Consider the following 12657-nt stretch of genomic DNA (forward strand, 5'->3'; position numbering starts at 1 on the left):
AAGACTGCAGCTTTTTTGGTTTGAGTTTTTAAGACTAACTGATGTCATGGGGGGAAAAAAACAGGGAAGCTTCTGGGTATGGAAGCCCCTCAGTTGTACTCACCTCACCTGAGGAGAGGAGCGGGGCTGGGCTACCCAGAGGACAGGTACAAGGGGACACCCTCACACAAACAGGGGAATCAGGACAGACAGTGACCCCAAAAGATGGGTGTTTATGTTACAGCTGGAGCAGCCACCCCTCGCGCCCAGGCTCCCGGGGCCTGGCGAGGCGGGAACAGCGGCGGACAGCGGCAGAGAAGGGAAAGCGCCCATGGGCGCCCCGCTGATTTATAGCCCCTCGCACCCCCTCCTGTGGCAGGAATGAGGCAAAGCAAGGGGCAGCGCGGCAGTGCCGTTCGGCAAGGTGAAACGCTTCAGGAGGGAGTTTGCGGCCTCGGTAGCGGGGCTGGGGCAAAGGGGCCGGGACAAGGGCAAGGGCAATGGGGCCGGCAGGAGCCGCCCCGAGCCCCCCCGCGGGCCGAGCGGCAGAGGGTCAGGCCCAGCACACCGTACACCGTACCCGTCCGCCTCTGTTTTGTAAGGTTTCTCTGAGGAAAAGGAGCTGAAACTATGGTGAGCGAAAAGCACTGCAGCTCCTTTATGGTACCTGGTGCCTCCTGTGGCCTTCAGCCCTTGGGACGTCCCAGGTCTGAAGGAGCACGGGTGTCACTCCAAAGACCGGGTGAGGCTGACAGCCCACACACGTCACGGTTATGGTTATGGGCTCACGGTTCAGAAGGTCTGGGTTTTGTAGCAGTCTCATCAGATCCCTGGAAAAAATAAGTGAGCATTGGAAACTTAAAAGCAAAAATGAATTAAAAACTGGGATTCAAACACATTCCTCTGTCGGGCAGTCGGCACTGTCCTGGGTGCAGGGCTGAGGTAGCGTGGCCGGTGATGAAGGAAGCAACACAGCATTACCAAAGCCCAAAAGCATTAAAGCACTGAGACAGTTTACAGCATAAAGCCTGGGATACATGCTCTTATATCAACAAAATGCATTTGTTACGTAAAATCATTTTCCCTTCTCTTTAAACAGAGTGGGGGAAGGGAGGCTTAAAATATAAGTCAAATGGCTTAAAACATAGCTCATACTTCCAGTGCTCGTTACCAGAATTATACATTTCATGTCTGGCTGTACAGTACGATAGATGGAATTTTTTTCCTACTTCCTGCAAAACAACATTTGCTTATTCAACTGCCTTTTAGCAATGGTTATAATCATAATCCCAAGTGACATATGCAGTGAGAGCAACTGACTACTTTCTCTCTCTCCAGCACTTTATTTCTAGAGATGCTGTGTTTAATTAGCTCCACAGTAGTCAGAGGAGCAAACAGGTCACCTCTATGTCAAATCTCTGGTAGTCATCTTCCTCACTGCCACCCCCATCCCCTTTGTTTATTTTACAGTTTTGCTTTTGTTTTGCATGCTACAAGTAAGGTCATTAGTATCAGATAGCTTTTTGTGTGTGTGTTATGGTCCTGAATATCTGCACTTTCAGTAAGGGAGTGAAATAAACTGTGAACTCCAGCATACAGCATCTGTATTAGGGAGGGAATATTTCATACAAATTCTATATTCAAATTGAATGTCACCACAATTCTCTGAACAGATGATGTCATGAGTGTTGCAAACCACTGAGAGTTAGGAACAAATATGAATTTTATTTTTGTCTGGTTTCCAAATCAGTAGGGTTACCCAAACCCTTCTCCTATAGCAACTCTTCTCTTTCTTCAGATAGACAACGGTTTTGCCACATGCTTTGAGAATATGTCTTTGGACTAGCATTCCAGCAGTGCCATGAGACTACACCAAAATCTAGCGTGTTTAAAATAGACCTGCCACAAATGTTGAGTCACTGTGAAGCATATACAAGGGTCAATTACATGCAGAATACTGTTCTTTGATACTTTGTCTGAAACAGAGTGAGCAGGCAGGCAGAGGACAGGAACATCCAGGATGCATTTCCAAATTGAAGCTGCACATAAGCCACAGAACTGCTTACTTCTGCAGGAAGCAGTTTGCAATCACTGATACTGTGGCAAGGCCCAAGTGACTCAAATCCAATCTGGAATATGACCAGGGTCATGCTTCTTTGCCTGTGTTTCTACTGCCCAGTTTTCTAATTTAGATAGCAATCCTTTTGGCAATCCTCTTGTATAGTGGGGATCCACCTGCAAAGCTGTTACTGTTTCGAAATCAACTGTTTCTCTTGAAAGAAAAGTAATGTTTTCTAACACCTGCAAGTCACCAATGTCTTTTTCAATTTCAGTATTCTCCGAACATCATTACAGACCATAAGCATATCCCACATGTTACAGTCTTGCATGTTATGTCTGTAATTTCACAACCACTATATTACATAGAAGTTAAGTTTGGTAAGTATTTATAAAAACAGCTGAGAAAGGTATGCAAATATTTCCTGGTTTTATATACTTTTCAAAGTGGGTTTGGAGGTTTGACAGTCTTAGAAATATAACAGCCTACTTCAGCTGCTGGTGTAGACAGATCTCCACTGACGCAAGGCAGCCGCGCTGATTTATGCAAGCTCTCTGGCCCACATACCTTTATTTATCCATTGGACAGTAACTGCATAGGCCATATCAAATGTGAACTACTCCTGCAGTGCCTAAATATGCCTTGTTTAGTAGTTTATATATGAAACCTTTCCACAAAATGTAGGGAAAATTCCCTCCCAGATGATGCTATGACCTTTTTATATGCTGTTCAGTGAACCATCTCCTGCAGAATTTTCTGTACTTGGTTTTTTTGGTTTTCCTATCAAGAAAAGTCAGTCTTTCTGCATTGTGTTAACTTATCATTTGACTCCTTGTTTCCCATCTCTTTGAAGCTGTGTTTGTTCAACTGTAATAAAACTACTCACATCTGTATTTTTCACTATTAAATATAATAAAAGTTATTTGTCTCCATTGTATGGCAGTAAGAACTATCATGTTTCCTCCTGTGAAGGCTGAATGTTACAACATGGTTGGGGTGCTTCTTGCCTGAAAGACAGCTAATGCATGGTGCATCTGATAAAAGCTGTATGGGACTGCTGGTATGTGTACCCAAGTACCAGGGCTATAATCAGTACCCAAGGATGATCAGTAGCCAAGGACTCCAGCCTCTTCCAACATACTGACATTTGTATGCAAGATAAATTAAGACCTCAGGAACCCAGGGACTTCTCTAAGGTTCAGGATTCAAGGAAAGTAGAAGGTTTTAAAAGGGTTTAAGTGAGATAATTAACTTCTTGTGCAATATCAATCCTATAAAAATACACAATGATGTATTTGAACCATTATTGTTTGTGGATTGTTGTTTTTTTTTCACATCCTTCTAGTTCACATAGGCTGATGACGTAGGCTGATGCAATATGCACGTGAAATATACTGGCAAGTAGCTGGAAACATCTCTTTATGATGATCCACAATAGGTACAAAAAAATCATTCCAGCTCAGGCTCAGATAGCGTTGATGCAGGCAAAACTCTAGAAAATCATTCTTCCAGCTGTGGTGGTCCCTGCTTTGTTAAGCAGCAGGACAGTCGCTGTGCAGAGTCGTCATATTAAACTACACCGGGAAAGAAGGTTTGAAATACCATCTCTTTGAGTGTTTCGGCACCCACCAAAAAGAATGACAAGATTCACACAGCAGCCTTGGAGGTTTAATGGATTAGTCCAAGTGATATTGAGGCTGCAACTTTAGATTATTGTTAACAGCCAAACCATTTAATTTAAAATTATTTATGCATATAGCATAAGAAGATAGTCAATGCAATAGGGATGTACTCATCTAAAAAAGACCATCAAAACAGGAGGCTCAGAGAATGCAAGTGACATGAACAAAGAATTATTTGAAAAACTTGCAGCTGTTCTGCTTCATTCTTAGTTGAACGTAATTGTACCAGTGAGTAACAAGGAGGGAAAGGCCAAGCTCAACACATTCACATTTACAGACATCTTGCCAATCTTTCTTAATGCCAGCAGTTGAAGTGGTGACATTTTTTAAATATAAAATGCATATTGTTTACAAGCTTGGTGGGGTCAAACAGTTTCAGCAGATTTTCAATGCTTCTCAGCTCAAGCTCCAGCTACAACCAGAAATGTTATTCAGTATTTAAATGTCGCTATTACTAACATTTTAGAGATGCTGTTTTACATTATGTGTATTGAACCCTCTACTCTGCAAATGATTCAGCACTTGGCAGGCCCATTTATAACAAGTATAAAAAAAGTATATGTTTTTTATTCTGTTTTTTCCTGTTCTATTTAGAAACAGTCCATTAGGAAACATTCTTTTTTCTTTAAAGAGTGAAATTACAAGTAAGGCATGAATTGTATTAGAATGAATATCCAAGGTTCTCTTACTTAGTACGGTTTGTTTGCAAATCAAGCTACAGCTTTTGTCAAAATCTGTGGAGCCATACTTCCCAAAGTGGTGGCCAAAACAAGTAGGTTTAAAGTTAAGCAAGATAAATTTATGTATTTGCGTTCAAGTCACTTGAGAGCTGAAGATTTATTTCAGAGGAGGAACAGGAACTGTAGAATTAGTTCTCCAGTGCAAGTTGTCCTTACAGCCCAACTGAAATAAATATTTTCTTAAATTTTTTTTTTTTCTGAATTTCAGGTACAAGGTATGTTTTGTACTTGGGAGCAAAAGCTAAGCAATTTGCAGTCATTTGTCACTGTTAGTTGTTTTCAGAGGACTAACACGGTGTGGCAGCCAAAGTGTTAAACCAGGATGCAGTGCTGTCTTCCTGGCCCTTTCACAATGATTTGGAAGCACAGATACCTGTCACATCTACCAGAATTCCCCAGGGTAGTGTGGTGAAGTTTGGTCTAGAAAGAGGGACAAGTAATTGGGCGCAGGTTGCAAAACCACTTCAGGACAGAGGGCCCTCTCCCCCTGCCCCAACCCGTGTCAACCTAGTTAATGCAAATATCAAATGGAAAGGAGCTGTGTAGTGGGAAGAAAATAAGCATGTTTTGGTCAACAATTTATAAAAGGTTCACATTACATCTAGTCAAGGTCTGGATGTCCCCTTCTGTCACGTTCATGTGAAATTATTTACTCCTTAGCCTAGAAAGGCACTTCTGTCATAACCTAAAGCTCTGGCAATTGCCCCTGAGTGTTCAAAACCAGCCTTAAATTAGAGTTTAATGAACTGTCTATGATGCAGGAAAGGGCAGAAGAGAATTATCAACATGCTGAACTGTTGTGTGATATGTAACTCTCTGTAGGGCACAGGAGTAGAAATTAATGGACACGAAGAAGAGAGCAGTGATCTGCCAAGCACTCCTTCCCTGTGAGGAAATGGCGTCAGGGCTTCTTTCACTGCATGTCTACACAGCGCGTCACATAAAAAAGGCACTGGCCTGAGGCTGGGACTCTCAGCAGTGCTGAAATTTTTAAAAAAACCACGAGTTTTTAATTATTTCATAGAACCATCTCTTACAATCAGAGATGAAAGATAATAATGATTTCATAAAATCATCTCTTACAATCACGTTTCACATATAGCTCCAGCTGAGATCCAGATCAGGGAGATAGGCAGTGTTTCTCCTTTTACAGAGTCTTGAAATTGGAAACCACTGTGATCATGTGGTCTGACTTCCAGAACAAAAAATATCTGCTACTCATTCCCACATCAATGGCATCTACCCATAACTTCAGATCTTAAGTTAAACAATAATATTTTTCCAGTGAATGACTGACCTCAGCATATCAGGGTAGGAGAGAAAACTAGTCAAGAAGCCTATGATGTTATTTTCCAAGACATAGATAATACAAACATCTGAGATCTTAAGCATGTGTATTAATGTACTTTACCAAATGGAAAACAGAAGAGAGGATGCTTTAAAATATATATTTCATTCTTTTTTCCTTCTTTTTTAGACTGACTCATCTCAGCCCATTTGAACAGAAAAAAAAGACGAACAAAGCTTGATGAGGCAAGGATCCCTGCAGAGACAAGGTGATTATGAAAAAAGTCAAGTGAAAAAAACAGACTCAAAAGAGATTACAGTAATTACTTCAACCAAATTGTCCAAATCACATTAAGGTCTGATCCTACAATTTCTCACCTGCTTTACATCACTTTGCAGGCATGCATAAGATAGTGGATTGAGGTATTCAGAAGATCTCTTATCCCCATGGTAAATATCTGGAAATGGTAGTGAGAGAACAGAGAGCATCAGTATCATAACTAAACTTCTATATGTATAGGATAAAACTTGTAGTTAAATTTTTGCATTTTAATTAATTGTACTTATTCATGAATACTCTTTGTATATACATTTATTTGCTATTTATAAAATAACAAACAAATGCTGTTTTCTTCCTTTCTTTTAGTAAGATATCTATGAACAAGTTACTTTTGACATGCAAATGTTACAGCAGATGGCAAGTATTATTATCCTTACACTTCTAACAGTTATAGAAAGGAAAAAAAGTCATATGTACATCAAACTCTGTTTTACTTTAATATAAAGATAATGAAAAAAATTAGTAAAATTAATGTTACCCCTTTTGAGCAATGGAAACTATTATCTTCCATCCAGTGATGAACGCAGATCTATTGGGTTCTGCGTCATTAAAATTCATGTAAAAGAAATGCATTGAATTCCTTCATATAGAACAAAATGACCATTAAACAAAATAACACTACATCTGAAATCAGGGTACCCCAGAAACTGCAAGTAGCTGCCTTGAAACTCATTATTAAAGAAAAACAGAAATGCATAAGATTGCCCATAAGTTCTGTAAAGATCATGTTTTTTTTAAAAAAAATAGCCTGCTAATACAGCTTTTTAATATCTAGGGCTACTTGAGACATTTGAATGATCTTTCTACTTGGCATTTTATTAATGTAAAAGCTCTTGGAGGGATAAAAATGTTTTGAAGTGGGGTGCTATTTTCATAAAATACAAGTCTGCCTGATAGGTCTAGAGGAATCTTTTCTCATATTCTATATAAAACATACCACAAAATTTCACTAAAGGATTCTTGAATTAACATGAGGTTGATATTGTTCACTGCAATACAGTACTTTTTTTTTTAAGAAAGAGATGATATAGGCTGAAATTTAAGCAATTAAGGCTTTTCCTTTTTGTTTGTTTTTTAAAGAGGAATGACCATTTTCTCTTCCTTAAGTTTGTAACACATCATAGGCATTACGAATATTATTCTTAGAGACTTAATTCTTATCTTGTTTACCACAAGATGAACCATAGGTAATTTCACTTAAATACTTGGATTTCCTCCAGGGGTATCAAATTCATTTCCAGTTATCATTATTGTAGGTCCCCAATATCTTGCAACACGTGAGACTGGGTCCAAAACAATAACCATGTTCACCAGTCCTGGGACCAGAGCTGATATGTCGATACAAAACTGTGCTATTCTATATAAATTTGCCAGTTTGGGCTGCCACAAAGTTCTTCATGCATACCCTTTTGTGAGAAACATGGTCTGTATGAACCCTTCCCAAGAACTAGAGTTAATGCATAAACCAGATATTTGCCAGTGATTGGCTGTACTCTGCTAGTGTGGATGCCAAAATTAGATCTGGCACAACATCTGCGGCAACTGAAGTTTGTCTTTCACTTCATGAGCTTCTCTACTCTCAGCCACGTTGAGGAGACGGGTACATATTTTACACAGAAAGCCAGTCAGGACATACTAACACTCGCATCTGGCTATAAAGGTGAATAGGAAGCATTGGTGGTGGAAGTGGAAAATAGCCCAGAGCAGGCTTCTGATGCCCAGAGACTTGGGTATACTGCTCCAGGTACCAAAATGAATCTACCAGAAAATTTTATTGACACATAAATCTCCAGCAGTGCAGTGTAATTTGGTTCAGCGTGTTTCTTTTCCCAAACAACAAAAGGAAAGTTTGGTAGAAACAGTCTATGACGCAATTAACATTTCAGAAGACTGGTAACATTAAAGGGCTTTGTATTTTTATTGGCTCAACAAACAAAAGATTCCCTTTGAGTTTCATGGGAGCTCTGGGTTATCAGTCCAAAGCTGAGTTAAATTAGGAGTGATTGGGAGCTGTTACCATCTGTTGAGTGCGTGGTGGCTTGTGCTACATGTGTTAATATATTTTAGGAGACAGATGGGCAGAAATGTGCAGGCCTTAGTCATTCAGCACCCTTGTTAGCAATCTGAATAGAGAGATCAGGAACATGGAAGGCACAGGAGTGAATTTCTCTTTAATCCCATGACAAAGTCCCCTGCATCGTGCTTTTGGCCTTTTTCAAGGATGTTTCTACAACTGCTTCCTCTGTTATATATATTGTGTGGGTAAGAAAAGCATTGTTCTTTCCAGGTGCTGTCAATCTTGGTCCTTTCTCTTGCTCTAAAGTAATATTTAAAAGAAACCAAACCAAACAAAAAAAAGAAAAAACAACCAAAAACCACATTTCTGTTCATGCCTTCAGGTGTTAAAAACCACACAATTATTTTTCATGGACTGAATGTCACAGCAGTTAAATAATGATGATGTGAAAGAACACTGCCATATCAACTATGATTTAACACTCTCTCTCTTTCCCTCTTTCCTCCTATCCAACACAGCTTTCCAGGTCTAAAGTCACCAATTCTCCTACAATGAAAAAAAAAAAAACCCAAACCCACCTTTACTGACAAGGAAACTATTGTTTAATAGACAACTGCACTGAAAATTAATATATTTCTTGTAAAGACTGCTTCATTGTAAGGAATATTATCTATCTCACTTCATGCTCAGAAAAATCCCTTTCCTATAGTAGATAGTCTAATGAAAAGGAAATGTTTTGAGCAAGAAAAGAGGAAAAGGGAATAGAGCACTGCATGGGGATTAAGGAGGCACCAATGCAGTTTTGTAGTTAACCTCAGCCTTTGTGTGCTCCTTCCCTCTCTGTGCATCAGTTTCCCCATCTACAATTGGCAATCATTAATCCACACAACCCATCATCAAATTCCCAGAGCCAATGCCATATCTTTTGGGTTTCCAAACATCTCTTTCTTATCAGTTACCTGTATTTCATCACGCCTCAAATTAGTAAGAACCTTTTGGAGCAAGGAGATTACCTTTTAATCTTCAAAACATTTACTACATTTTCAGAAATATATATCTATATATACAGTTTCATAAAAAGTTCTACATCAGAGAAATGTCAAGATTGTGAAATCAGTCACTCAACATTACGAAATGCCAACATAAAGACCTCATATGTCCTTTGCATACTCATATTTTTAAACCAAGTCCAGCTTTCCTGGATCCTGTGTCTGTACTTTAATAAAGACCAGAAAATGTGGTCTCTTCCTGAAATCCTTCTTCATTTGTCATCCTGAGAGTGTGCGTAGTAGGTGTACCAAATTTCACATAGAAATTGGCTCTGTATTTCTGACCAACACAACTCCCGGTGCAGTGCAATCAGAAGAAAAATATGCCACATAACCAGTGTACTAGACCTTAGAACTGGAGCTACAGAACCTTATAATGTATCTAAAATAAAAGATTTTTTTCATTTTCATTTTGAGATTAATATAGCTTAGTGAATGACCAGCATAAATAATACATAAAACATCTTTCATCTTACCAATTCAGCAAGGTAATACAAAATAATCTGCAAATTTTAAAACTGACAGAAGACCCTGGGCTAATAAGTCCCTCTGAAGACTCTTCTGCTTTCAGGGAGGTGGGCAACAGAAAGCAGAAGATTAGGACAGAGTGCAGGGGTTGGTTTAAAAGCTTTACAGTGAATACTGATGTTGAATCTGGTGAGGCTCTAATGCTGCACACATTCAAGAAGGTACAACATGAAATAGCACTCATGCAGGTGACAGATGAATGAACTAATGCCCCATCGTGGTGCTCAGAGCTCATGAACTCCCCATCTTTCATCTGAAAGCTAAAACAAAAGCACAGACTGGTTATGCTCTTTAATCGCGATAGTACTTGTCTCTAAAGGAAAGCTTTAGCCCATAAAGCTCAAGCCAGATTCCACTCTGAGTAATTATATTCTGCCTACAGTAATTATGTTCCCTTTGCAGTTTCGCATGGAACTAATGTCCACCCACTTGCTACGCTGAACTATTTTATTGCTGTGCAATTGCTGTGAGTAGCTGAAGAGTTGCTGGAGTGGAAGAGGTAACCTGGGGCCAGAGACAGCTGCCGTGCATGGTGTCTGCATGGTGGCAAACCATTCCCTGCCAGCTGACCCAGCGTCTGTACCGTGGCAGGGCACGCTGCTGAAGGAAGGGTTATGGTACCTGAGCCCACAATAAGGCTTCCTTGGAGATAATTCATTTTATCAATATCTCACTAAGCACTGTGGGATCTTACAGAAAGAAAGGTGCTATGTACAAAGTGTAATGAGGTCAGTAGTTTTTAAATGCAGCAGCAGATTCCTTTGTTGTACAGAGCAGTAAGACACACAGCACTACTGCGCAGAAAGCTTGGAAACACACCAAAATAGCAGTGCCTTCTCCATTCCTAATGTGGGCTTCCATTCTCATTAAAGGCTTAGACCAGCAGCAATTCAAGTTAATGGATGTTTTTCCATGGACTTCAGCAGTTATCAGAGCAACCTTAAGCACTGTCATTCTGCCTCACGAATTTAGTATAGTCTGAAAAAGGCTCAGCTGAAGCATTGCATCAACATGAAATTCAGAAAGCGCATTAAACATAAGCCCTAAAAGGATGTTACCATTCTGCTTCAGCTGTGGAAACTGAGTGACTGGACAGTCTAAGAACAGGTTAATAGAACTGTGCGTGCAACAAGCAACACTTCTGTCTTCCACAAAGAAAAAATAGCATCTGTTCTGCAGACATTTCCTGAGCAAGAAGGTTTTTAAATTTCATAAAGAAAGAGAAGAAATCTTTCACTCAGAAAATGATCAGGTACCTGTAATAAGGACTCCCTAAATATCACTTTGTAAAATGCAGCAATGACTGCCCTGTTGCAAAGTAATCTATGAGCTCCTTCCAGTACTTCTCTGAACAGCATTTGGACACAAATCATGTAGAGGATCTGTGTTTTAAGGACACACTGAATGCATCGACTCACTATTATATCTAACTCAGTAACTCTGTCCTCCTCCTTTTCATGTTCCTCAACAGATTATGTCAATTCTCTCACAGAATTCTATCTTGCTTTTACAACTCTGATTGTTGCTTAGAGTCCTGTCTATCTACTAGTTACTCATAAAAATGCTCTGCGCTGTCTTTCACTCAGCACTGGAATTTTTTGGTTTATCCTTGAAAAACACTATAGGACTTTGCCTAAAATTACGTAAATAAATATATACAACAACATTTAATTTAATCATTAACTGTCTGTAACTGATTTTCTACAATTAAAATATTTCCTTTCTCTGTTCATTATGTCCAGTTAGCTATATCTGACCAATATTCTGGTTTGTTCCTGTTTTTCAGTGCTTGCTGCAAGCTGAGGCTGTTTTGGGTAGTCAGTATGTAAACAGCCTGACCAAACCCCCAGTGGGGCCAAGTATTCCGACATAACCCCATGGTTTAGCACCTCCTTGGTCTGAGCGCTCTTCCTGTATGTATTCAATACATCAACAAAGGTTTTCATTTAGCTTTTGTTCCAAGATATTTTTGCTGCTAATGAACACAGGTGTACATCTATTGTGTTGATGGGATCAAAGAATAAAATATATTTTTAGTAGTACAAGATAACAAAAGACAGAAATCAGCCAAAACTGAATAAGAAGCTGAGTAGTACATAGGAGTGGGGGGGGGGGAAGAGATTAAAAAAGGAGAATCACATGAATCAGATCTATTTGTTATTTCAGCAGCTGTCTCCAATTTACCAGCATGAATAATAAAATCAATTGCAAAAACTAAAGTCAAGAGTTTTGATTAAATAGTACCTATCACAAGTTACTGAATATTATTTTATTAGAATTAATAGCCATTATAAAGTCCCTCTATAGACCTTGCCCATTTTGGCTACATAGGAGCAGAGGAATTGAAGGATAATGCTTATATAATGATAATGCATTATATCAATACATAGGCGAATACATCTAAATAAACCATGTCCAGTCTTCTAAAGGAAGAAAATATCTTTTTTTTGGTGCACAATAGGGTCCATCTTAGCAAAGTTCATACATGAAGCACTTCCATGTTACCTGGAGTCCCCAAGCCAGGTTAACAACCTTCACTGCCTCTTCCCCCACAGCCCCTCTGCAGCAGCCAGGACCGTCCTCTCGCTGGTACCCCTTCATCGTTCTGTGTGGCTGAATGTGCACTGGGTGCTTCATAAGTGAAATGATCTCATTGAAAACAAACCAGATACTTGGAGAAAGTGTCAAAAAAGCGTTCCACAGATTCTCTTTAGTGCACAGCCACATGGCCAGGTGAGTCAGTCCGGTTGAGGAGGTGGTAGGAAATAAGCAAGAATTTCTTTAGCCAGCTCTGCGCTGAATGATTCACAACATGGAGGTGCAGGCAGGGCCTTTCCTAAACCTTCACAGATACCCCCCTGCCCACTGTGTGCTGTACTGCCCGTCACACATTTGTCACGGGGCTACATCCTGATGAAACTCCAGCATCAGATCAAATGGGGAAACGAGAGCCAAACCATGATAAAGGAGAGCGGG

At 39.7% G+C, this 12657-nt stretch overlaps 1 long non-coding RNA gene across 1 annotated transcript; it reads left to right on the plus strand.

The window, feature by feature from the left end:
- Positions 1-496: 496 nt before the first annotated feature.
- Positions 497-12321, plus strand: LOC142603291 (uncharacterized). Its single transcript, XR_012837180.1, has 3 exons — positions 497-612; positions 5938-6016; positions 12237-12321. It is a non-coding gene; the product is annotated as an uncharacterized LOC142603291 (long non-coding RNA).
- The last annotated feature ends 336 nt before the right edge of the window (positions 12322-12657 follow it).

Source organism: Balearica regulorum, chromosome 11, assembly GCF_011004875.1.
Source record: "Balearica regulorum gibbericeps isolate bBalReg1 chromosome 11, bBalReg1.pri, whole genome shotgun sequence".
NCBI lineage: Eukaryota > Metazoa > Chordata > Aves > Gruiformes > Gruidae > Balearica > Balearica regulorum.